We start from the raw sequence: 25,690 nt of genomic DNA, 5'->3' as shown, positions 1-25,690 counted from the left end.
TCTGGGATGGTAGCTGGTCGGGAGGATCCACTAGAAGAATTTCTTCAACCGGAGCGGCATATAGGTTCTGATAGTGGTTCACCCTACTCTCTGGTGCAATATTTGGAGCAAAAGTATTTTGACCTTCCTTGCTACCAGAGCGAACTATGAACCAAAATACTCTCATGTCCCTACTGCCAAGTGCATTTTTTATAGCCTCCCATTTAGTGTTCTCCCACATCTGTTTGGCCTCAGACTGCACTTTCTTATACTCAAGCCTCTTGGTTATGATTAGTGATCTATTTGAGGCTTTGATTGCAGCCAAGCGTGCCCCCTTTGCTATCCTACAGTTGGAGTCATACCATGTATTGGTCTTCTTATTTTTCCTAGGGTTTCAAAATTTGGTGGATTAAGTAGTTAGGTGAGGGCGGTAACTAGCCCCGCGTGGATATTAAAAATATCAAACAGGATGGACAGAGCGCAATGACAGAGATGTCATTCAAATGAAGACTATGTAAAAAGCTAACAAACTTATATCTACTATTTCTAGACTGAAGTTCTTAGGATAATGTACTATAAGAAAATGTGTTATTGTGTTGAAATGTATATGAATTATGAGGTGCAGAGACATTATTTAGCCTATTAGGGGTATTGTCTACAGCATGTTTCTAGAAAAGAAAGACTGGTTTTAAGCGAAGTAAATGGATTATAAAACATTACAGGACTACATTCTATTACTACAGATAAAACTAAATGGAGGTATTAAAATACCAGCAGCATTAGGTTGCATCTTTTTTCCACTTCACCATTGTAACTTGTTTTGGTTGACTAATGTTTAAAATGAAATCCTAATGCATTTTTCTTTGTTTACATTCTCCACAGTGCTAGAACTGCTGCAATGAAAGAAAAAGAAATATTAACAACAATGTTTTTTTACATTCTGGAAAATTAGATCCACAGACCGCTTCCCACTTGTTATGATGGTGTTATAGTTCATACAGAAAGTAGCAAAACACTTTAGTTCTGGTGATATTTCACAGCATCTTATCTCCACTTATGCTGAAACTTTGCTGTCAGGAGCAGGGGTTCGAGGTCTGGAGGCTGATGATCCCTCTCCTTTTTTTCTCTGTGGAATTTTAAGATGCTTCTTGTGGTGTGTTTTCAAGTGGTACACATACTTGTTTACCACATGAATAAATGTTTTGCTCTGACCCGAGATAATGTCTTGTCACATATGCTACCCTTCACCAATTTAGGTGTGAAACCAAGTAAACCAATGACATTTTTTTGTTTGGGAGTTATGTTTTATTCGTGAGTTCTGATGTTGAAAGTTATGTTTTTGAAACAGTTTTATTTTTACAAACGTGTTGTTAAAATAAAGTTAAACTATTATGTTACTAAACAGCTATACTCAAACTTTCTATAAAATATCTCTATATATCTGTTTACATGTACCAGCGCCTTTACCACATAGTGTCTTGGTAGTTGTAGTTCAGATTTTTCCACAAAGTTCATATTATTTTTCAGCAATTGCCATCTTTCAAAATCGGATCTCTAGACACCAGTGTTTCAGAATCAGCCACCACCAGACCTATTGCTTTGCAAATGCTTGTTCAAAAAGGTCTTCACATTAGCTACTCTTGCTTATCCCACTTAGTGGAAAGCAAATAGAGAGCTAAGTAAACTGAGCTTTCTAAAGGATCATTACCCTGTTAAACATTAATCCAAACTTTTCTAGCAGAGCTGAATGTTATTGCAAATGCATTGGTTTCCCACTGTTTCTGGAACAGCCACTGAAAGTTATGCCCAATTAGATTTAGCAAGTGCTAAACAAATCAATTTTTTCCATCAATTATGATTCATTGCTAATGAATCTGTTTTTATTTCAAAAAGAATATTTGCTAATTATTTTCTGAGAAGCCTGTTCTCTTCTTTTTAGAAAATAATTCACAACATCCCAAGTTAAAGGTGTGTGATTTTAACAAGCTCTTGTCCTTAAAGGTCACTTCTTCTTTCACCTGGCGGTACCAGGCGATCTCTCTATCATGTTGCTATGACTGATAGTTTTGACACTCTAATCACTGAATAGTTCATCATTGGATGTGACTTCATTAAGGTCTTCATACGCCTGGTCATGACAGGAATACAAGGACAAAGCATCACTATGAAAGACCCAGATTTCCCCCTTACAATCATTATATAACCGCAAGCACATTGCTATGGTGGAGAAACATGTATCCATGCCTGTTGGACCTGGCCCTTTTTGCAGGGTCATCCCTGAACTTTTTGCCTTCCTCCTAGCCTTTTTTCTGACATGGGGTTGGTGGTTCTAGGACTCTGGGCACTTTAGCACTGCTGTCGAGTGTAAAGTGTGTGTGCTCTCTGTGGTAAACATAGGAAGATTGGTCTACACCTGTTTGATATATTTAATTTATCTGTCAGCCCCTTGTAAAGTGGTATCGCAGAATACTCAGGCCATTAAATTAAATGCTACTAGTGGGCTTGCAGTGCTGATTGCGCCACCCAACAAAGTAGCCTTTCAAACCTGTCTCAGGCCTCTGCCATTGCAGGGCCTGTGTGCTCAGTGTTACTGCCACTGTGATGTGGCACCTACAGTGTGTGCCATGCTTGTGAACCTCCCCTTTTACTACATGTCAGTCACCCCTAAGATTGGCCCTAGCTAGCCCTGTGGGCAGGGTGCATTGTAGGTAAAAGGTAGGAAATGTACCTTAAGTGTGTGACATGTCCTCTGGTAGTGACAAACAGCCATTTTTAGTTTCTCACTGCTGTGAGGCTGCCCTCTCATAGGAATGCATTGGGGATTTCCTGATATGTGTCTCAGTGGTAATTCCTGACATGAGAGGAGCAGCGTGGTCAAGTTTGGTATGGTTGGAATAGTAATATCAAATGCTGCGCAATGGTGTGCACAGATTTATTATCACTATTTTAGAAATGCCACTTTTAGAATTTGTCAGTTCTGTGTGCTATGTACCTGTCTGCCTGATGTATATTGTATGTCTGGCTCTGGAGTGGCAGGGGCTGGCGAGGTGTGTGTGGCTCCAGGGAGGGCAGGGTGAGTCAGCGCTAGGCTGAATAGGGGATCTGCATTTAGAGTAGTGGGAGGAGTAGTCCCCTGACCCTGAATAGGTCTGTGCCTGCCTAGGTGAAAGCTGGCTCCGCCCCCTGTGGAGTGTCTGATGATGGAGCCCAACCTGACAAAGGGGAAGAGGATATCTGTAAACAAAGTGCTCCAATACCCCCAAATACAGTTGAGGCTGGTACCCCAAACCCCGTGCCAGAGCAGAACAAAGAAGAAATATGCCATAAGTACTGGGGCTGTAACTTCATGAAATGTGCTTCCTTGTGACTTTGGAACTTGCTGCTGCTGGGCCCCAGGATGAACCGCCACGAGGAACTGCCTCCCTGCTGCAGGGCCCTGTGTGCTGGCCTGCCTGGGCCCAGCTTTGCCCCTTTGAACTCTGGGGTTCTACGCCTCTTGAGCACTGCATTTTTGGCCCCCTGTTGTGTTGCTCCAGGATGAGAAGAGCGTTTATGCTCTGCAGCACTGAGCTGCAGGAGTGTCCAGAGAGAATCCCGGCATGGGAATTCCCCCACACCGGCGTCAGAGTGAAGCAGGAGCCTAGCCCGCTGTTATGCCACTTTGAAGAGGGAGCCTACCCCGCATTTGGGCTCAGTGAGGAACGGGAGCCCACCCGCATTTGTGCGCTCATGGGGGGAGAGCCTACCCTGCCTGTGGTGTTTATTCAAAAACGGGAGCCCACCCCACATTTGCCAGGAGAAGAACAGCCGCCCGCCCCGCCGCCTCAAGAAATCAGGAAGTCAGGCAAGGCTGCCTGATGTTGGGCAGTGCTAACGCCCCAGGAGAGGAAGTTCCCCTGTTGCCGCACCCACGAGAGGAGAGACGTGACTGGAGGCTCCCTAGGTATGGAGGAGTGAAGCCGTGCCCGATCTGCCAGAGTGAGGGTGAGTCTGGCCAGCGAGGGTGATTTTCCATTTGAGAGGGACCAAGTGAGGTCTCCGCACCCCCCAGGACATTGCACCTGCAACGAGGGGGCATTTTTTGGTCCAGGAGTCCCTGAGGGGGGACTCCAGAGGCACAGTTAGTGCCAGTGCTCATTTGGCCTGTTGTTGCTTCACAGCTGCACCGCGAGACGCTCAGGAGACACAGCAGTGCCAAGATGATTCTAAAGCTGTACCGCCCAGACCACAGGCAGCTTCAACACGGGGGCATTTTGTTTCCCTGCTAAGGAAGGGGTGAAAAGCACCCAGCGCATTGCGCACTGAGTTTTCACTGCGTTTGGCAGCCAGAGGGCTAATTGGGAAGTCCTACAATTGCAAGCACTGACATTTTGGACAGAGAGCATTTTGAGCACCAGGAAGGCCAGTGGGCCTGGGGTCATGGTGGGTACCTCAGTGTTGGTGGGGCACAAGGCCCTAATATGATGCCTACGGCATAATGTGTTTATGCTGATGATTTATGCACCGTGTGTTGATGCTTAATGTTAGCAAAACACACGAGATGATGGACGGAATGTTGCACAATGGCAAAAAATTCACCCCCAGTCACAGATCTGGGTTTAATCCATCGTTATTTTGCTCACCAAGACACCCCAGTTCAGATATGGCCATATGTAAATCAGTCTTGACCCTGTGCCTCATGGGAACAGTCCAGCCTGAACTGCCAAGCCATGTCTTTCCTGGACCAGAATCAAGCATCCTAGGACCGGTTTCTGCTATCAGCCGTCTTCAGCCAAGATAGCTTGACTCAAGTGGCCAAGTGAGCAAGGGACCCACGTCTGGGCATACTCATCACCACCCCGTTTGTACCGCTTTGTTCGCCATAAGTTGGCAGGGTATACTCAGATGTGAGTCCCTTGCACACTTTGCCACTGGATTTAAGCAAGCCTGGCTGAAGACGGCTGTAATGCCAGAAACCGGTCCTAGGAAGCATGTTTCCGTTCCAGGGAAGGTATGGCTTGGCATTTCGGGCTGGACTGTTCCCATGAGGCACAGGGTCAGACTGATTTGCATATGGCCATGTCTGAACTGGGGTGGCAGAGTGAGCTAAAGAACGTTGATGGATTAAACCCAGATCTGTTGACTGGGTGTGAGTGTTTGATTGGTTCAGATGCTCCGTCCATCACCACCCCCTTTTGTACCGCTTTGCTCGCCATAAGTTGGCAGGGTATGCTCAGACGTGAGTCCCTTGCTCACTTTGCCACTGGATTAAAGCAAGCCTGGCTGAAGACGGTTGTAATGCCAGAAACCAGTCCTAGGAAGCTTGTTTCCGGTCCAGGGAAGGCATGGCTTGGCAGTTCGGGCTGGACTGTTCCCATCAGGAACAGGGTCAGACTGATTTACATATGGCCATGTCGCAACTGGGGTGGCAGAGTGGGCTAAAGAACGGTGATGGATTAAACCCAGATCTGTTGACTGGGTTTGAGTGTTTGATTGGTTCAGATGCTCCGTCCATCACCACCCCCTTTTGTACCGCTTTGTTCGCCATAAGTTGGCAGGGTATACTCAGACGTGAGTTCCTTTCTCACTTTGCCACTAGATTCAAGCATGCCTGGCTGAAGACGGCTATAATGCCAGAAACCGGTCCTAGGAAGCTTGTTTCCGGTCCAGGGAAGGCATGGCTTGGCAGTTCGGGCTGGACTGTTCCCATGAGGCACAGGGTCAGACTGATTTGCATATGGCCATGTCTGAACTGGGGTGGCAGAGTGGGCTAAAGAACGGTGATGGATTAAATCCAGATTTGTTGACTGGGTGTGAGTTTTTGATTGGTTCAGATGCACCGTCCATCACCACACCCTTTTCTACCGCTTTGCTCGCCATAAGTTGGCAGGGTATGCTCAGACGTAACTCCCTTACTCACTTTGCCACTGGATTTAAGCAAGCCTGGTTGAAGATGGCTGTAATGCCAGAAACCGGTACTAGGAAGCTTGTTTCCGGTCCAGGGAAGGCATGGCTTGGCAGTTCGGGCTGGACTGTTCCCATGAGGCACATGGTTAGACTGATTTGCATATGGCCATGTCTGAACTGGGGTGGCAGAGTGGGCTAAAGAATGGTGATGGATTAAACCCAGATTTGTTGACTGGGTGTGAGTGTTTGATTGGTTCAGATGCACCGTCCATCACCACCCCCTTTTGTACCGCTTTGTTCGCCATAAGTTGGCAGAGTATGCTCAGACGTGAGTCCTTTGCTCACTTTGCCACTGGATTCAAGCAAGCCTGGCTGAAGACGGCTGTAATGCCAGACACCAGTACTAGTAAGCTTGTTTCCGGTCCAGGGAAGGCATGGCTTGGCAGTTCGGGCTGGACTGTTCCCATGAGGCACAGGGTCAGACTGATTTGCATATGGCCAAGTCTGAACTTGGGCAACAGAGGGGGCTAAAGAACAGTGATGGATTAAACCCAGATCTGTTGACTGGGTGTGAGTGTTTGATTGATTCTGATACTCCGTCCATCACCACCCCCTTTTGTACCGCGATGCTTAATTTTATACTATAGTATTTATGCACAATGTGTTTATGCTGATGGTTTATGCCAAAGGGATGTAGACATAATGTGTTGATGTTGCAGGTGATGATGCTAAGTACAGTATATTACCAGTAGTTATTGGTGGTGTTTTATATTTGCTACTTGTGCTGACAGTGGCCTGAGTGGCACTGATCTGTGTATATAATCCCCTGTAAATTATGACCTGGTGCCAGTTGGCACAGTGTATATGTGTGATTCTAATGTGTTTTGGATAATACAAAGGCTATTATTTATATACCCTTGTGTGGAGTTTCTTTTGTAGTGTGCTGTATTTGTGTGTTGCACAAACACTTTACACATTGCCTCTGGGATAAGCCTGACTTCTCGTGCCATGCTACCAAGGGGATGAGCAGGGGTTATCTTCAGCGTGTACTCCCTTGCCCTGACTAGAGTGGTGGTTTCTGCCTCGCTTAGGCGCATGCCCTATCCAACCAGAAATCCCATTTCTAACAATGACTCTCTGCTCTCTCGTTGCCCAATATCTGTTCTCTACAGTCCTACAAGATGCAAATGTTGTGGACCTAATTGTTGTCTACAGCACAGGCGGTGATTGAAAAGTGTAGGTAATCACCATAAACTCAGTATGGTACATGCAAGGTAATTTACAGCTGCCAGCTGATGAGAACATGAGTGCATCCTATCTCTCACTGATCCTTCCTCCATTACCCTGGGAAATGCTATGACCCAAAGCATGAGCACTACTCCGGTAAATTGCGCTGCACACCAAAACTCTTCCCAGGGAGGCCTAGATTAAGCTCAACATCTTTCCAAATAAGCACTCCTTCACATTGTGCTTCCCACCTAAAAAAAGTCCGGAGCATCATTTATTTATGCTGGTGTAATCTTGCATAATTTCTGGCATTTAGAGTTTCTATTTTTTTGAGAAATGCTCACGATTATGCCATTATATCATGTCACATAATCTAGATTTCATTGTGGTAAAATTCATATTGCTGGAGCCTGGGAACAATGCGAATGAACTGATTGTGACTGACTGTTCTTTGTGTTCCTTTCAATTTTGCACCTTTTTACTGCTAAATGCACCATAGCATCAAAAATGTAACTCAGTAGACATTTACACTCAAGAAAACATAAGGGCATGTTTACATGGAAATAGAGGGGATGCACTGTAATTTTTCTTTACACTGCGGTGGTGCAATCAGTGCTCCACATTGCTCCATATTTGCAAACTTTTGTATTGGCCCCAATGCATCAGTTTGTAGAGGCCTGCATCAGATTAAACCTGCATAAGGTATGTATGCAGGGTAGGTGTTCCCACGTTAAAAGCCATGTAGAACTGAGGCTGTGAAATTTACAAAATTTCACTGTGTCACTCTGCTACATCACTGCTTCAGAATCCCTACCCCTTCTCAAACCAGGCTTAAGGATTGAAGCATTGCTTTTAACATGGGCTCGCCTCTGTGTTCTGATGCATTGCTGGAGTTGCTTCGATCTTATGATCAACTTCAAAAATGAGTTACTTTAGTGGCTAGAGCTCCATCAGAATTCCTGATGTATCCGTGGATCCTTGCGTCATTGGGCCCTGTATTGCAAACTCAGCTCATCCATGGTGTTGTTAGGGCATTTGCAGCGGACGCACGAAATCTGACGCATCAATGTCGTTGCATCAGTTCTTGTAAATATGACCCATGAAATGCAAATTGGCATCTCTTGTAATAACTGCAATTTTGTGTACTTTTTCAGATTTTGAGTAATTTCGTGAAAGAAGATGAAATATATTTCATGCAAGCTTTGTAATGCACTTTGGTGCCCCCACAATGGGTGTCTGAAACGTCATATAAATGCCGTTACAATATGCTAGTATCTGCTTACACTGTGATGGGGTTTTTGGACCCTTGGTTACAAGTGCTACACATTGAACATTTTTTATGTTATTTAACAGGATATGCAAGCTTTCATCATGCACTCCACCTGGGCAAATAGTTTTAACTGAGCACAGGAAATCTCAAATGTAAGATCAGAAAATAAAATCAGTAATGCTTCAGTATCAAAATAATTAAATATGGCTACAACGAGGGTGCGCTACACCGGCACTGGGACCCTGATTACACCGTAAGCCCCAGAGAGCAGTGGGCAGGGAGGCAACGCCCCAGCACCTGACCGGCACCGGCAGCAGCATATTTTAGACCTCGCGTCTCCCGCTTCACGAAACCCGGGCCAAGGGCGGGCCCGTTTGAGCCCGTTTGAGCCCGTTCGAAAACATATGAGGACGGGACGGAACCTTCCTCTAACATCTTTACTCAAAGGTTAGTGCAAGCTTAAACCGTTTTGCGAGCTGTTATTGACCTATATTACCTAGCAACCCCAAAGCATTGACTCTACTTTGTACCATAAAATGTCTTCTTCTATGGGCAGAAAAGGAAGAAAATCTGTCGTCGGCGGCTCCATAGTGGGAATCTTGGACCAGTTTCTACAAGAGCATCTTCGATACTAGCCCATGAAATTGTACAGACAGAAAAGATACTGTCCTTGGATATTGCTCTAGAAAAACGTTCTTCATTGGGTAACTTAGCTCAGGCACGGTCGCCGTTACAACTTCATGTTATAGAGTCTATTGAGGCAGGCTGCAACGATGAAGCCCGTCTTGCCTCCTTGTAACCGAGTATGTAATACTGAGCTCCAGAAACATATCTAACCCAACCCCTAGTATTTCTCCTGGATCACCGGCCTTATGTGTCAAGACCCAGTCTGCATGTATCTCTAAGCAGGGTTTGACCCAACCAATGTCAAGCCTATCTTCTAAAAGGAAACGTGGGGGCGCAAATGCTAAAGGAAGGAATGCCAAAATCCAGAAAGTTAATTCAGTCGATAAAAACGCTATACCATCAGTGCTCCATAGCCCGGATCCAGGTCAACTCCCTAGTGAAGCGATAACTTTGTCCTCGACCCCTGGCGACGAGTTACCTGCCGAGCTGGGGTTGGATTTCTGATCCAAATTGGAATCCATCTTTAAAAAAACATGTCTTCCTATCTATGACAGACTTGACATCATTGAAAATAGACTAGTATGCCTTGAACTGTCATTTGCTTCGGCTCAGGCAGGGATTGAAACCCGGGCCAAAGGACTTACTGACAATCAAACAATTTTGACTGGCCACCCAAATGGAATTGGCCACCTTAATGGCCAGCTGATTATGAGTAAAACTGTTGAAACTGTTGAATCTATTGATCCTGTTGTGCCATCGCATATCTCCCCTTTACCTCCCTCGAGTAACCAAGTCAACCTGTGTTGAGTGGAGGGGCTGAGATGGGGGAAGCCAACAGGGTGGTACCACATAACATCCAAGTGAATCTGGATACCCCCTGTCTGCCACTAATAAAAAGACTTCTGTGTATATATTTTCCTCCCAAATCTATCCGTTATGTGGTGGTACTTGTGGAGGTCCCTCCTTTAAGTCATGATAAAAGGGAGGAGTACAGTGACCACAAGAATAAGTTTATTCATTGGCTTAATTTCAATCGTCCATTGCCTATGAAGGTATCGTCTGAAATCTTGTTCGCAAGGCGTGTAGATTGGGTGGGACCTCGGAAAAAGTCTATTGAGGGAGACTGTATAATCATTAACTTTAGGAGCAGAAGGGCTGCAGAACACATTTGTGAATGGCACTTGGTAAGCACAGCTACGTCAATACGTTCCTTACCCCTAACCTACTTTTATCCAGCATCACACCATACCCCGGAAATATGTTGCCAGCTAGGGGGATAGAGTCTTGGGGTAATGAAGGAGGAATAAGGTTGTTTAATAGATTTGACAGGTTGTCTGGGTTGGAGGATTGCGATTGACGGTCTCCCTGGCCCAGGTATAGGGTATATCCCTTAAAGCTCATCCAGGGAAAACCAAGAACGAGAATAGATTCAACTGTGGGTAGTACTAATGGCCATGTTGGGATTTTAGCCCCTCAACCCAATGGTATCGAACCAGAAGTAGGGAATACTAATCTGGTCCACCAGTGTGATGAGATACTGCTAAATCCACCTATGGGAGAAATAATTTTGATCCCACCTTCTGGGCCGGGTAATGTAAATAGGCAATGTAATTCCTTAGGCAGGGTGGATTCCCGTGGTGCCTTGTCTCATAAGAATGGGACTACCTCTATGGTATCTTGGAACTTCGGGGGCCTGGGTCCTAAACTAGTTTCACCTGAGTGGTCCGATTTTATTGAAAAATGTGACATTTGTCTCTTTCAGGAGTCATGGTCAGTTGATCCTGTCTTCCGCTTGGGCTATCTTAACTTTTATATCCCAGCGGGTAAAGAAGGATGGGGGCTGCCCGGCTGGTGGGCTAGTTATATGGGTTAGACAGGACCTAAGCTGTAATATTCAGCAACGTCCTGTATGTAATAACGATATCCTTGTAGTGAGATTCAGTACTTCTTCAGGTATTAGCCTAGATATTTTTAATGTCTATGTAAGAGGCCACCCTGGGGGAAAAAAATCTGAGGTTTTAACCGCATTGGAAGAGCTGCTAGTGATTATGCCCTCTAACACTTTGCCTCTTGTAGCTGGGGATTTAAATACAACTTTTGAGCCATTAGGGAATGACGACCAATGCCTCACAGAGGAGGAACATTCCAGGTGGGATATTCCCTGTCTTGAGTTGGCACCTATAAAAAAATGGACTGAGGCGGCCATTCAATTAAAGGGGCTGTGTATGGGTAATCACTTGAGTGCAACTAATGGGCGCACACCAACAGATAGGCTGGGAATTAATACATATGATAATGGCCACAGGTCTAGTCGTATAGACTATTTGCTTGTTCACTTAAGACTGTGGCATTATCTTATGGATATGGATGGAATGATATTCCCAACCAGGATATGTAAAGCATATGTTATACTGTTCCTGCTTTTGAGAAACAGGCACCCTAACTTTGCGGCACCTAGGGCAGACCTTATGAGTGAAGTTTAAGTTTTAAAAAGGTAGTTATGAGCTTTGGAAATACTTTAAGTTCCAAAGTTGAATTTGGACATTGTTTTATTTTAAAACCAGCCTGCAATGCAGGCCTAGCTTAAAAATGACACCAGACACTACAGCAGTGCACACGTAAGTGCATTAAGTCTACTGGGGTCTCTAAACCTACATGCCCTACCATTTACTAGGGACTTACAGATATGTTGTCTTTGCCAATTAGAATTATACCAAATACCATATACCATTTAGAGAACAGACTACTGGCCCCAGGTCTGGTTAGAAGATCCCAAGGCACTTTCAGACATGTGCAAAACAACCAAATGCTGTAGGTGTTAAAAGAATTTAACACCTGCAACCATAATATGTATAGCACGCATTGCCCCACTCTGCATGACAGCGCCCCCTTCATTGGTGTACCAGGTGCAGACTGGGACAGGGCACACTATAACTGTGAAAGTGCACTGTTGGAACTCACATCCTTGGCGTGGTATTCCCCCAACTCTTATCCTTCTAGCCTCATGGTTTTCCTGGCTTCCTTTTTGCTGCCTTTAGGACTCAGTGCCCTTAACTACTGTTTATTCCCAATTTGCATAAGTAATTTACTTGTGAGTCCCTAGAAAAGTGTTACCCAGGACCAGTACATTAAATGTTACTAGTGTGCCTGCAGCACCCATTGAACCACTCACTTAAATAGCCCTTTAAACATGTCTCAGACCTGCCAATGCAACCTGTGTATGCAGCTTTCAACTGCCATTTCGACTTTGCAAGATAAACCCTTTGCTGGTCCAAACCCCCTTTTTTAATATATATAAGTAACCCCTAGAGTAGGCCCTAAACAGCCAAAAGGTCAGGGTGCAGTGTATTTAAAAAGTTGGACATGTACATTTAAGTTTTACATGTCCTGGTAGTGAAAAGATCCAAATTAAGTGGTAACTTTCAATTGGGAGCAGGTAGGAATATCGAGTTTAGTGTCTAAGGAATTATAACTTAAAACCCTCTTTAATTGTAAAGTCGGATTTTAAATCACGCTTCTAAAAATTCCACTTTTAGAAAATTAGCATTTTCTTGTTCTAATCATTTGATGCCTGCATCCTGCATCCTGGGTCACGTGACTAGGTATAGCTGGCATTTGGTCTTTGTGTATTGCTTCCAGAGAGTGAGACAAATGGAACATAGATGTTGGCAGGATGGGCCATCTCAGACTTGATGAGGGGGAAGAGCTGTCAACTGCACATAACAAAGGTTCTGCCTGAACACACTCCAAAATGATTTGACACTGGTGTTTTGTGACCTCAGACAAGCTAGGGCCAGGGCAGGTAGGCAGGAAAATCCAGACACTTATGGGGGTGGAAACCTCCAGAACCTTCTCCTATTTCAAAGTGGACATTAGGTATACGTATTGTACCCTCAGACCCAGCTCTTCAGTACACTTTTGAACCTGTGGAAGACTCAGAAGGATTTCTGTTCTGCACTGCAAGAAGGTCTGCTACTCTGTTACACTGCCTGCTGCTGCCCTGCTGTCTGAGTGGAGAACTTTGCCTCCATCTTGAACCGGAGTGAGTCCAAGGGCTAGTTGGCTGGCTTCCTGATCTGAGACTCAGGAACAGAAAAGACTCTAACCACCTTGAAACCAGCGCTTCAACTCTGTTTGCTATGAGTCCTACCCCCCAAATGGTGTCACCAGTCTTGGATCCTTGGAAGTCCGCATGAAGGTGCTGTGCCAGCCCAGCTGTGGTCCTGTGAAACAAAACCGATGCTACGTGACACATCTCCTCACAGCCACATCAAGGTCACTCCAGCATGACGAAACCCCAACACTTAGCTTTGCATTACAGCTCACAGTCTCCTTGGAACCACCGCTGCGTGACACATCCTCAACACAGGCCTTTGTGTCGCAAGACCCTTCATCGACGACATTCTCAACGATAATCCAAAACTCTGCATCACAACCCCACAGCTCTTTGGAACCACAGGTATGCAATTCATCTTCACCGCAGGACTTTGCATCACAAGCCCCTTGTTAACAGCAGTCTGCATAGCAGCCCTACAGCTTAAGTGAACATCACTGCATGATGTTTCCTCAATGCAGGATCTTGCAATGCTCAATAAACCTGAACTTAAGTAAATTTTGTGCAGTGAGCATCACTTGGTCCATGTATATGACCCATGCTCCAGCATGGTTGGCCTGAACTTGTGAATTTGCCCTGGTCCGGCAAGACCAGATAACTACAGTTGGAGCTATGTGCTTTTAGGGACTATTGTCACTTAAATCTTTAAAAAGGCATATCTCCGGTTTTACTGATTGAATTTTTGTCCTTTTGGTCTCATATAATCTATTAAACTTTACTCTATTTTTCTAGGGTGGTGTGGGCATTTTCTTTTGTTGTGTTTTCACGTTAGTACTGTTTGAAGTGCTTCATACATACTGTACAACAATTCCTCTAGGTAAGCCTAACTGCTTTGTGACATGCTACCAGAGAATTGAGCACAGGTTGATGTGGGGCTTGCTTCTGTCTAACCCTTCCAGAGATTGTGTTTGTTACTTCAGTAGGGGTTCACACCCCTCAATCAGGAACCCAATTTGCAACACACACCTGCACTGTGAATAGACCATTAGTGAAATGAGGAACTTTTGTTTCAAACTTCTGATCGGCTTCTCACTGCAGGTGGCAATTTTGCCTGCAATACAACAGGAGACAGACAGGTCAGTACAATGAGTGACTGCAATTGCCTTTATGTAGATATCTGGGAAATCCCCTGTGCCCAGTTACCATGGGACACCCTTAGAGCCATGTTTTCATGAATGCAGTCAGTGCACCTCCAGACTGCCTCTTTGCCTCTGTGTCCGTTATACAGAGTAATGTCAAAGGCACAATGTTTGTTCATTTGTATGCAGCCATGTCCCCATGCAAATGAGTGAATGCCCCTTTGTGATAGAGCTGGTACAAATATGTGTATTATAGGAGGGGCAGCTTAAGTGTAAGCACCCCTTCCATAATTTCAAAGTGCCCAAAGAGCTCAAGATGTGAGCACACAAGCCTGATGTGCCCATGCAGGGATTCCTAAAGATTAAATCCCTTCACTCCGTGCTAGAACCTGATATTACTATTGATGACCTTGTTGAGAAACATAAAAGAAAGATTTAATGTTGCCATAAGTTGCGAAAAAGGCAGAGAATTGCTTGCACAAGCTGTTTAAAATATTACACACTATTGCCAGTCCGGTCACCCGGCATGAGACAACTCTCTTCCCACTATAGAATGAGGCCCAGGGTGCAGAGTTATTTCTTTGAAAAAATCCTGGTTGCAGACAACCCTAATGAGACCAATAAAAGCATAAGGATGACACCAGCTAACCCACTCAGGCAGAGTTGTATTGAGGCATGGGCATTGTGGTCTCTGGTCCAGGCACCAGCCTTTCAGGGAGCCCATGATCGAGAAAGCTCTGTTCTGCAGAGATTCTTGCCCTGATGACCTTTAAAAAGATTGTCTGAAATACCATTTTCCTTTAATATATTTTAAATGAGGGTCATATTTGAGAATCTATTACAGACATTTTGCAGAGAAATGCTGAGTTTATGTTTCATGCAACATCCATTATAGAGAAGCTTCTTTTAGATCAAAACAGTAACTCACATAAGAGAAATGAGAAGGTGTCAGAGAGATTATTTGCAGTGATATTAGTCAGCTGCTGTTGTGTAACAACATCTCACTATCCATGAATAATGAATAGAAACACATTTAGAGTTTGTAAGAGTGTGCCTGGGCACTGTCTGTGACCTGGTCAAAGAAGGCATGAAAGAGCTGAAATTGGATCATAAATTCAAAACTGTTTTGAAAAGGTGCCCCCGAAATACATTTGGCCCAGGACCCCAAAAATCCTTAAGATGTTCTTGAATTGAGGCAAGATTTCTCCAGGAAATATAGAAGCATTATAAGTGGCATGATGAAACCAACTTTTTGTCTATGGGACCCCTGCCTTTCCAGCCTTACTAGGCAGTGCAGCATAATGATGGCATCCATGATTGCTTCATTTGTGAATATAAATCATGGATTACGTCTGTGAGTAAGTAGGATTACTTACCTAGTTAATACAATCAACTTCAGTCCCTTCATCAACAGCACTTTCTTATTGAAGTTGTTGGTAAAAGTAGTAACAATACAATTTCTGGTCTTTATTTAACAGAGTTATATTGGGGGCTGGAGGATTACAATACAGATTCAGACCTCAGTGAGGCATTGAGATTGCTCTCTTTGATATGCAAACATCCATATTTAACATTATGGGATCATGAATACAGAGCGCCTAGCTCTGAAGTTGTTATTAACGATATCAGTGACCTTAGAAAGCCTTGCTGTTTAATATATGTATACATATATATGTATATATATATATACATACATATATACATACATATATATATATATATACTAGCAACCCGTCCCGACGTTGTCCGGGAGCAAAAGGCTGCTTCTGGGTCCCCGCCCGCCCCGAAGTTAAGGCTGCTTCAGAGCCCCCTGCAATACTGACACCCGTCACAGTTTTTATTTCGTGCAGCAATCGTGCCTGCCACCAAATTATGCCATAACAAACTAAGCAGCGGGGACAGGACCACCTTGAATAACACAGCGTCGCGCCTCCGTCTTGCTTTTCATGGAGCCCATTTGCTGCCTGGAAACAATCACCACGCTCACACGGCATTGCGTCTTTGAATGTGCTGCCAGGCCGCGTTGCTATGAGTGAACACCAGCCAAAAACAGGAACGGCTTCAGTGACCATCCTTCCATTATGTAGACTTTTTTCTGTATCGGGGCCCATAGGAAAGGAAACAGCTCCCAACTCGAGAGTTGCAACGGTTGCACTGCACCCGAAGATGGTATCGGAGGCATTGGCATTTTTTATCACCATTCGTGTCTGCTCCTTTCCGCGCTCCAGGAAGTCCCTTACCTCGCTTCCCCACTGTCGCCGCCGCTAGGTGCAAAGTGAGGAATTATGTAAATTTAACAAATTGTGTGCTCCTTTCCGCGCTCCAGGAAGTCCCTTACCTCGTGTCCCCACTGTCGCCGCCGCTGTCTTCCGTGCTCCTCCCGCCGAACGCTGCATTAGTTTTCCTCCCCACGGCTCCGCACATTTCAGTGAACCGGATGTCGGTTCCGGGCCGTCTTTACTTTTCCTCCCAACGGCTGTACTCCTCGCGCTCCTGATGATGTCAGCACGTTCGCGCACACAGCCGGTGCTACTTCCAACGGACTACTTTTTTTTGTAAGGTATATTTTTTAAAGAACGTATATTTTTGGGGGGTATATAGCCTATGTCACTGGGAAGACCCTGCCAATTCCAATGATGTATTGGGTGTTTGGATTGGCGCTGTGGTTCCCGAGTTTACCCGCCTCAAAGGTTCCCAGTTCTTACTTTATAATAGTAGTATAGAAGATAGATAAATATAGATATAGATGAATATAGATATAGATTGTAACATTTGCCTTTAGTGCTCAATATTGGTTACAAAGCTCAACCTCGCCCTCTGCTGGCCTAATACGGATCTTCTTCAAAAATGGGTGCAATTTTAGCAAACCTTTCTGTTCACTGTCAATTGAGCTGGCAAGTTGGCGATATTTCGGCAAACATATGATTTTGATTTCGTATAGTGCGACCAGACTGAGCACACTACGTTTGATCTTTTGCTCCGATCCTACCCCTGCAGTCCAGTTTCAACCCTCATGGTCTGTCAGTGTGTTTTCTAAGCAGCGTAGCTCCCAAACAGCTATCTTGTGCATGTAAGGCTATATAAATAAACAATTAAAATAATCACATTAAATTCTTTGCATCTAGTGCAAACCCAGGCTGTTTCTCCGAGAGGAACCAGTAAGATCCATTCTGCTGCACTTAATTCTGTGCTCACCGTTCCTTCAGTCCTGCAGGGTGCATTGATCCGCCCTACCGCGTGGCGCTCAGAGCAGGTTGCTGGCATTCGACCAGGGGGAGGATGCTCTTAAATCCCCCTGACTTAGAGGCCTGTGCCCCCTTTGGAGGTGTTAAGAAGGGGATTTTGCTCTGCCTGACCTTGCAGCTGTTCCTGCCACGGCTGTACTCCTCGCGCTCCTGATGATGTCAGCACGTTCGTGTACACGGCCGGCGCTACTTCCAAGGGACTACTTTTTTTTGTAAGGTATATTTTTTAAAGAACGTATATTTTTGGGGAGTATATAGCCTATGTCACTCTGCAGACCGTGCCAATTCCAATGATGTATTGGGTGTTTGGATTGGCGCTGTGGTTCCCAAGTTTACCCGCCTCAAAGGATCACAGTTCTTACTTTATAATAGTAGTATATATATACTAGGGTTGTGTAGATTGTACAGTGGTTGTCTTCTGTCTCTCAGTAGACAGAGGGCCTAGCATAGCAAAGATTAATAGTGTATTTATTAGGGTAGAACATTGGTTGCTGGATAACTTGTCAATTCTAAAAAACATAGCTAATGCTTTTAAATACTGCACATTCACCAGAAGTCTCTTGGTGCTAAAATATCAGATGTGTCTTGTTACCCAATTCAATTACACTCATTTTATCAGTCTAAGAAGGATGAGTGTCTGAGTGGTCCTACAAGGATTCAACTTGTAACCAAGAGGCCACACTGAGATTTCTGCAGGGTTAGTACAATGAGGCACCAGATCCACCATGTGAGTGTGTGTCAATATATCATCCACAGAAATATTGTCAGACGTAAGTATTGTGTCCTAAATATTGTTTAAAATAATATTGTCTCATTGATGTAGATTTGCTTACAGTAACTTCAGTATGGGAAAGATATGCAGACAATATCTAGGACATGATATTTTGACTGGAATTATGTGGCAGAGGAGCCACAAATTTGCACCAGGGTTGACTAAATTATGTGACAAGAAAAGGTACAATATGCATTTTACTAACTTGTGATCCGTTTGAGCTAGAAAGAAATGTGTTGTCAAAATCTGTGGATTGTGCAGCAGATGATGGTTTATGTAGCAAATTAGGAAATGCCTTAAATGTGGGAAACAAAGCCACATAGTCACATAATTCTAGTGGGCTGGGCATGACATACTAACAATGATATTCTGGTACCAGACCTAAATGCTGAGAAGCACACTTTCTTAAAGCAAGCTCTGAGCATGTTCTGCAGTCCCTGAGAAAAGGGTATGATGCAATTTATAAAGGACGATTCATGGCCTGCCAACCAATGGTCAGACCAATGCAGTATTATTTGCATTAAAAGTTGATCTCAAGCTGCTGTGAAGAGCTTGGCCTTTTTTAGATGAGAGAGAAGGCCTCAACATTCATTAGTAGAAAGAGGTTGGTTTATTGGAATGCCTTGTTTACCAGGACACTAAATTAGCTCATTGCAAAGCTGCAAATGGTACAGAAAAATCATCTTACTCCTGCTCAGAGAGCAATGCACTAGCTGCACCGAACAGGAAGAGTGGCATTTAAAGTAGAAATATTGACATAGAAGGACATGTATGGAGGTACTCCTTAATATCTGAAGAAGTGCATCAATGCGTAGAAGTCTTTATGACGAAATTATTTTTCTGCAAACAATTTTTGGGTTCAAGAAAGACAGATCGCTGTAGGTATGGAGGAGGGGCTTTTCTGAGTCAAGTCTGTAATCTCTGGATCAGCCTGCCCGACAATGGAATGCAATAGAGTAGCTTCCGCTATTTAGGAAGGCATCGAAGACACAGCTATTTTAAGCACATGGACACCTCCAGTGATCAAGGTTGGTCAGAGTGTTTGGTTGTCCAAAGGCTATAGGGATTTAGAAATGAAGTGATGTTGCTGATGATGAGGAGGAGGATGATGATTCCAAACAGTAACATCCCCACCAGTCAGTAAAAGGATATCCTTCTTGACCTTCCCAAGAGAGGTGGGTTCCAAGGATGTTTATAGCTTTCAGCACTTTCAAATAAAAGCTTTGACAAGTCTAGAGACCCCCTGTAGTGACAGTCAAGTCCCGGTATGGTGGAGATGTAAATCAAAATACAAGTGACCCTGAGTACATGGATACCGTCAGGGGATCTCTGGACAAAACTAGCAAAAGTCAACCCTCAGAGCGAGAGAAGAAGGTGTCACCTACCAATGGGTACTGATGGGACGTGACTGCGTCTCTTAATAATAAAGGGAGAGGTTGGGTCGTTCAGGGAAGAGAAATACAATTTTTAATATTCAAACAACAATGGATACATTAAAGATGAATGAAGATTACTGTTTATTTGAAATGAATATTTATTATAATTATTAATCTTTTTTTCTTCTCATTATTGAGTACGGAGCAAAAGAAATGACACAAGAGATACACAATAATCATACAAATCAGTTTAACAAAAAATTATCAAATACATCGACATAAATAAAGAATCTCCCACCCCACTACAAAGAGCTCATATAAAACCATAAACTCAAAGACATGAGCATAAACTTCCAACAAATAAAGCATTTCATACATTACACATTCTCACATCTCCAGTAAAACAGATTGCACACAAGGAATAGACAGAAGGCAAATCAGAATTATGTAATAAATAGTGGTATGTTGGCATGAGTGCATCCAGTTGGTACTTTCTGGTATATACCACTAAGTGGTTTCTGTCCTGCACGGTGCTGACGCGCGTTTTGGTGCTTGGCTAACTCAAAGCCGTCACCTTCCTCAGGGCACTAGTAGGTGGGTAATCAAAATAGAAGCAGTCTGGGGGGAAGGGGAAATTGCACAAGAACAAAGTGGACTGAATGAAAAACAAGCACAGCCACTTCTCAAATCAGGAGCTCCTTTTGTAGCTACAAAGAAAATGGGGAAATATTAATAAACATAGAAGGGTCTCCCCTGGTAGCACATAACCTAATACAGACCTTATGGATAGTGAAACGAATAAACTTTTCCAGTACCTTCGCCCGTGCTGACAGAAAGATATGTATATAGTAGAAGAGAGAAATGGATACCCCTGAGTGTTCCGGTCCGATAGTTTGCCCAAAGACCTGTGTAATGAGCCATAATAGAGAAAATCCCAAAAGTACAGTGAAAAATGAATCCATACAAACAAAGGTTAACCAAGGACTGAACATAAAAAATAAGGAATCAGATGTGCTGAAAGGATATAGAGGTGCCTGGGCAAAGTGTGAAAAACTGTAACCACAAGCACTTACTTTAGGTCCAATTGCATAAGGTCCTAAGTGCCACACTCGAAAAGTTTGTCACAGAACTGGATAGAATACGAGAGTCATTATTTATTTACTGGGAGTCGAAGTACCTGGATATGGCGGTTCATAAAAACTAGGAATCTGTAACACAAAAATCAGGAGGAGACCTTACCATGCTAGATCTAACTGGGCCGAAGATAAACTTAGACGGATTACATAGAGAGCCCATGTCTTTGGATACTAATGGGGGTACCCTTGTCAGAAGTGAATGGCTACCTTGGTTATTAGGGGGTCCGAGTAGATGAACCGACATGGATGTCTCAAGAGGCAATGATGTCTCAACAGAGGTGGAACAAATATCCAATGAATATCAAGAACTAACAGCTAGAAAGCAGTCAATATAGTAAAGCCGACCAAGAGAAGAGCCGTAACTGTTTATGAGCTGAAAAAAAATGAAAAAAAGTCAGAGTGAGAACATAAGAATAAATATATATTGGTCACCCTCTCCATCGTATTTCCCTCCGGTGAAGAGACCGCTCAGGAGAGAAGCGCCAGACACAAAATTAAAAAAAGATATGGGGTAAACAATCCCAGAAGTGCAGAAAACAAAGCTAATAGTGTAGCAGGCTGGGCCACGAATCTCACCACACAGGCAGAAGTGTGGCTCACTGGTTAGAGCAGGCAGACCCTGAAGCAGAGGTCAGACCAGGGACCAGGGTTCAATTCCTGACGCGGCAGGGTCTTGAGCTCAAATGTCCATGGACTCGATAATTCTCGCTTCGGTGCCTGACCTAATCATGGGTTCACACTCTGCAACTCTGGGCATTAAGCTTGCTCAATCTCCACAGCGCCCCCCCCCGCGGCGGGATGCCTGGCTTTCACCTTGGGGATGCCCTGTAGGGGCTATCTCACAGGGAAAAGCCAGGACGGGTTCCCAAGGCAAGCGCGGAGATACCCCTTCGGGGATCGATTCAGGCGCTATATAAGAAACATAATAATAAAAAAATAATAATAATAATTTTGATTGGTCCATACGGTCCTTGGGAAGACTTCACAGAGCCCGGCAGTCTGCCGATAAAGACTCAGCGGGGCAACAAAGGTCAGCATCCTCCAACGGTCAAGAAGGCAGGCGATCAGCGTCCTGGGGTCCTGAATCGACGTACGGACCTGCCTTCGACAAGGATGGTCAGGTGACTATACTGCCTAGAAGCTGGCAATATGTTGGTTCCAGACAGAAGGCACTTGATCTGTCAAGATTGAACATAGAAGAAGGACTGTGGCAAAGAATGGCCATATTGAGAGTAAGTAAATATCGGAATACTAAAGATGGCTCTAACGCCAAATCGACCCATGCCTCAAAAGAATCTAATCTATATAGCCAACCGGCAATATCAGGAGTGGATAAAGTTAGAATCCCTCCAAAGCCAGAAAAGGAAGAGGGTGATGATGTAGAAGGGAATATAAGCTACCCTATGATCGGCCGAGTAGCAGAAAAAAGGGGTCATGAAACGCAATAAAAAACTAATATCAAGGAATATTGGCACCACTAGCTAATGTACAGGACCGAGAGATACTGCTCAAATGTACAGACTCCAGATCTGATTCGAGCTCCTAAGTCATGGTAATCAGGAGAAGCAAGGAGACAATCGCTAACTAGCGCCCAACATTAACTGAAAAAACGGACTCATATCGCTTGCTCCCAGGTAGTGTTTTCATTCAATCCCTGCTTTTCAGAATTCAGAAAGACTTTCCAAAACACTTCCCTGGTTTTTCAGGCTTTGTTCTCATTTCGTCCTTTTTCCCAAGTGATTTTTGCTAACACAGTCCATTTAAGATCAACTTCGATGTGTCCCATCTTTATCCAATTTTGGACCAAGGGAACAGATGTTCTTTTCGTCCGAATATTGGATTTGTGTTCTCTAATACGTACTCTGATCTCTCTGCCAGTTTCACCAATGTAACAAAGATTACATGGGCAAACAATACAGTACACTGCATTTGAACTCTAGCAGTTGGTCATTTGGTTGAGTTTGATGGTCTTGTGTCTGATGGTACTATGATCAGCAATTATGGCATGGTCACAAGCCTGGCATGTACCACGCCTGTGGTTGCCTTTAATTGGGCTTTCTTCTGTGATGGACTTTTGATGAAATGTATCAGTTTTGTCCAATAATGCCCTCACTAAAAAGGTTCAAATTTTCCTATTTCGTCGGAATGCAAATGTAGGTTTGGGAATGTTAGGGACCTCGGACCCGATTCATAGAACTAACTTAAGACAAAATCCTAAACTTACTACCATTTTGGTATTTACAAAAGTCACTTTCAGCCAGATTCATCAAAGACCCGTTTTGCGAGTCTTTAATAGCGATTCATAAGGAATCGCTATTACAGACTCGCAAAACGGGATTCACGTAGGAATCGCAAAATAAAATGCGATTCCTACACATTCCTTATTTGCGATTAGCAAATTGTAAATCGCAAATAAGGAATAACTCCCCATTCATTCCTATGGGCCTTAAGGCCCCCAGGAATGAATGGGGAGTATTCCCTATTTGCGATTAGCAATTAGCTAATCGCAAATAAGATAGCGATTTCAAGGGTGCCTGTAGCACCCCTGAAATGCAAATTTAAACAGGTGTTGCGCACACACATGCCCAAAGGACATGTGTGTGTGTAACATGCAACAGTAAAAAATGCACTAAAGTGCTTTTTACTATTTTTTTGCTATTTACCACGAAGTCAGACTTCGTGGTAAATAGCGACCAAATATTGCGAATTCGCAATTTAGAATTGGTTCATGAATTGCATTTAAGGAATCTCTAATTGAGATTCCTTAAATCCAATTTCTCGCAAATATGCGATTTCGCTAATAGCGATTTTTGCATTTGGGATGATGAATCCCAAATGCAAAAATCGCACTCGCAAAGGGCCAGATTCTCAGAATCTGGCCCTTTGCGAGCGCAATTTACCTTCATGAATCGGGCTGTTACTCCTTTTGGTATTCACAGAAGTCATTTAAAAGTCCTAAAGTTAGGAGTCCTAAATGCCTTCTGTGAATACCGAAAGTCTTAAAGTTAGGATTTTTCTCAGTTTAGGAGTAGTAAAGTTAGGACTCCTAACTTTAGGACACCTAAATGCCTTCTGTGAATACCGAAAGTCTTAAAGTTAGGATTTTTCTCAGTTTTGGAGTAGTAAAGTTAGGAGTCCTAACTTTAGGACTCCGAAATGCCTTCTATGAATACCGAAATTCTTAAAGTTAGGATTTTTCTCAGTTTAGGAGCAGTAAAGTTAGGAGTCCTAAAATTTACTCCCCAAAAAAGTAGGGACACAATTGAATTCCTTGATGTGTGGATAGAACACAGTAACCAACATATTGCTGTATCTCTCTACACCAAACCTACTGCTAAGAACACTCTTCTTCATTGAATCAGTTACCACCCGAGCTGTCAAAAAGATGGTATTTCCTTCAGTCAGTTTCTACGCTTGCGTAGGGACTGTACAAATATCTATGACTTTGATTTTCAATCGGATATACTTAAAGGGAAACTTCAAACCTGTGGTTACACTAGGAGACGGATTCAGGACTCTTACAAAAGAGCTAAATACTTTGATAGAGACACTTACTCATTTTGGTATTCACAGAAGGCACTTACTCATTTCGGTATTCACAGAAGTCATTTAAGGGTCTTAAAGTTAGAAGTCCTAACTTTAGGACTCCTAAATGCCTTCTGTAAATACCGAAAGTCTTAAAGTTAGGATTTTTCTCAGTTTAGGAGTAGTAAAGTTAGGAATTTACTACTCCTAAACTGAAAAAAATCCTAACTTTAAGAATTTCGTTATTCACAGAAGACATTTAGGAGTTCTAAAGTTAGGACTCCTAATTTTACTACTACTAAACTGAGAAACATCTAAACTTTAGGACTTTTGGTATTCCCAGAAGGCATTTAGGAGTTCTAAAGTTAGGACTCCTAACTTTAGGACTCCTGAATGACTTCTGCAAATACCGAAATGAGTAAGTGCCTTCTGTTAATACCAAAATGAGTAAGTGCCTTCTGTGAATAACAAAATGGTAGTAAGTTTAGGATTTTGTCTTAAGTTAGTTCTGTGAATCAGGCCCCTCATCCCTAAGGTTAAGTAAAAGCCATTCAGAGTAGAATGTCTTACTGAATTTTGTGATTGAGCGTAGAATGGGGGGTCACACATACCAGTTTGTTCTCTGTCGATTCGGGTTTGGGAGTAAACATAGTATCTCTATTAAAGTATGTAGCTCTTTTGAAGGAGTCCTGAATCTGTCTCTTAGGGTGACCATGTGCTTGAAGTTTCCCTTTAAGAATATCTGCATGAAAATCAAAGTCATGGATATTAGTACAGTTCCTACGCAAGCGTAGGAACTGACTGAAGGGAATACTGTCTTTTTGACAGCGCAAGAAGTAGCTGATGTAATGTAGAAGAGTGTTCTTAGCAGTAGGTGTGGTGTAGAGCGATACAGCAATATGTTGGTTACTGTGTTCTATCCACACATTAAGGAATTCAATTTTGTCCGTACTTTTTTTGGGAGTAAATTTGAGATTGTGGTCACACAGGTTAATCCATTCAAAGAATTGGTCAAGATCACCCTCTTCACCTTCCCATACAAAGAAGATGTCATTTATTAATCAATGCCATGAAATTATGTTCTCATAAAAGGGAGCAATCTAATTGTATATGACCTTATGCTCGAAGTTGCCCATATACAGATTGGCTACACTGGGGGCACAGGCGGCCCCCATGCTAACTCCCTTGACCTGTTTGGAGCGTTATCCATCAAATTCAAAATACATTCTCACTAAGGACAATGTCCAGACATTGGATGATAAAATTAGAGTTAAGATCTGCTCCAAGTGTTGTTATACAAAAAGTACTCTCCTGGTTACTTAACCGTTGGTACTAGTTATGTTTTTTAGGACAATTCCTGAACTGACACTGGTGGAGAATCCTATGTGAAGCTATGAAAATTACACCACTAGGAAGTGGGAAAGGAGGCACATCCTTTGTTTTATTTTCCCTCA

General features: G+C 43.5%; 1 protein-coding gene across 1 annotated transcript in view; it reads left to right on the top strand.

Annotated features, from left to right (window-relative positions):
* The window catches only part of ADCY2 (adenylate cyclase 2), a 3,890,318-nt gene that overhangs the window by 257,701 nt on the left and 3,606,927 nt on the right, over positions 1-25,690 (top strand). The gene's annotated exons all lie outside the window — the stretch shown is intronic.

This window comes from Lissotriton vulgaris, chromosome 4_1 (genome assembly GCF_964263255.1).
Source record: "Lissotriton vulgaris chromosome 4_1, aLisVul1.2, whole genome shotgun sequence".
Classification (NCBI taxonomy): domain Eukaryota; kingdom Metazoa; phylum Chordata; class Amphibia; order Caudata; family Salamandridae; genus Lissotriton; species Lissotriton vulgaris.
This window is presented reverse-complemented; position numbering and strand designations above follow the sequence as displayed.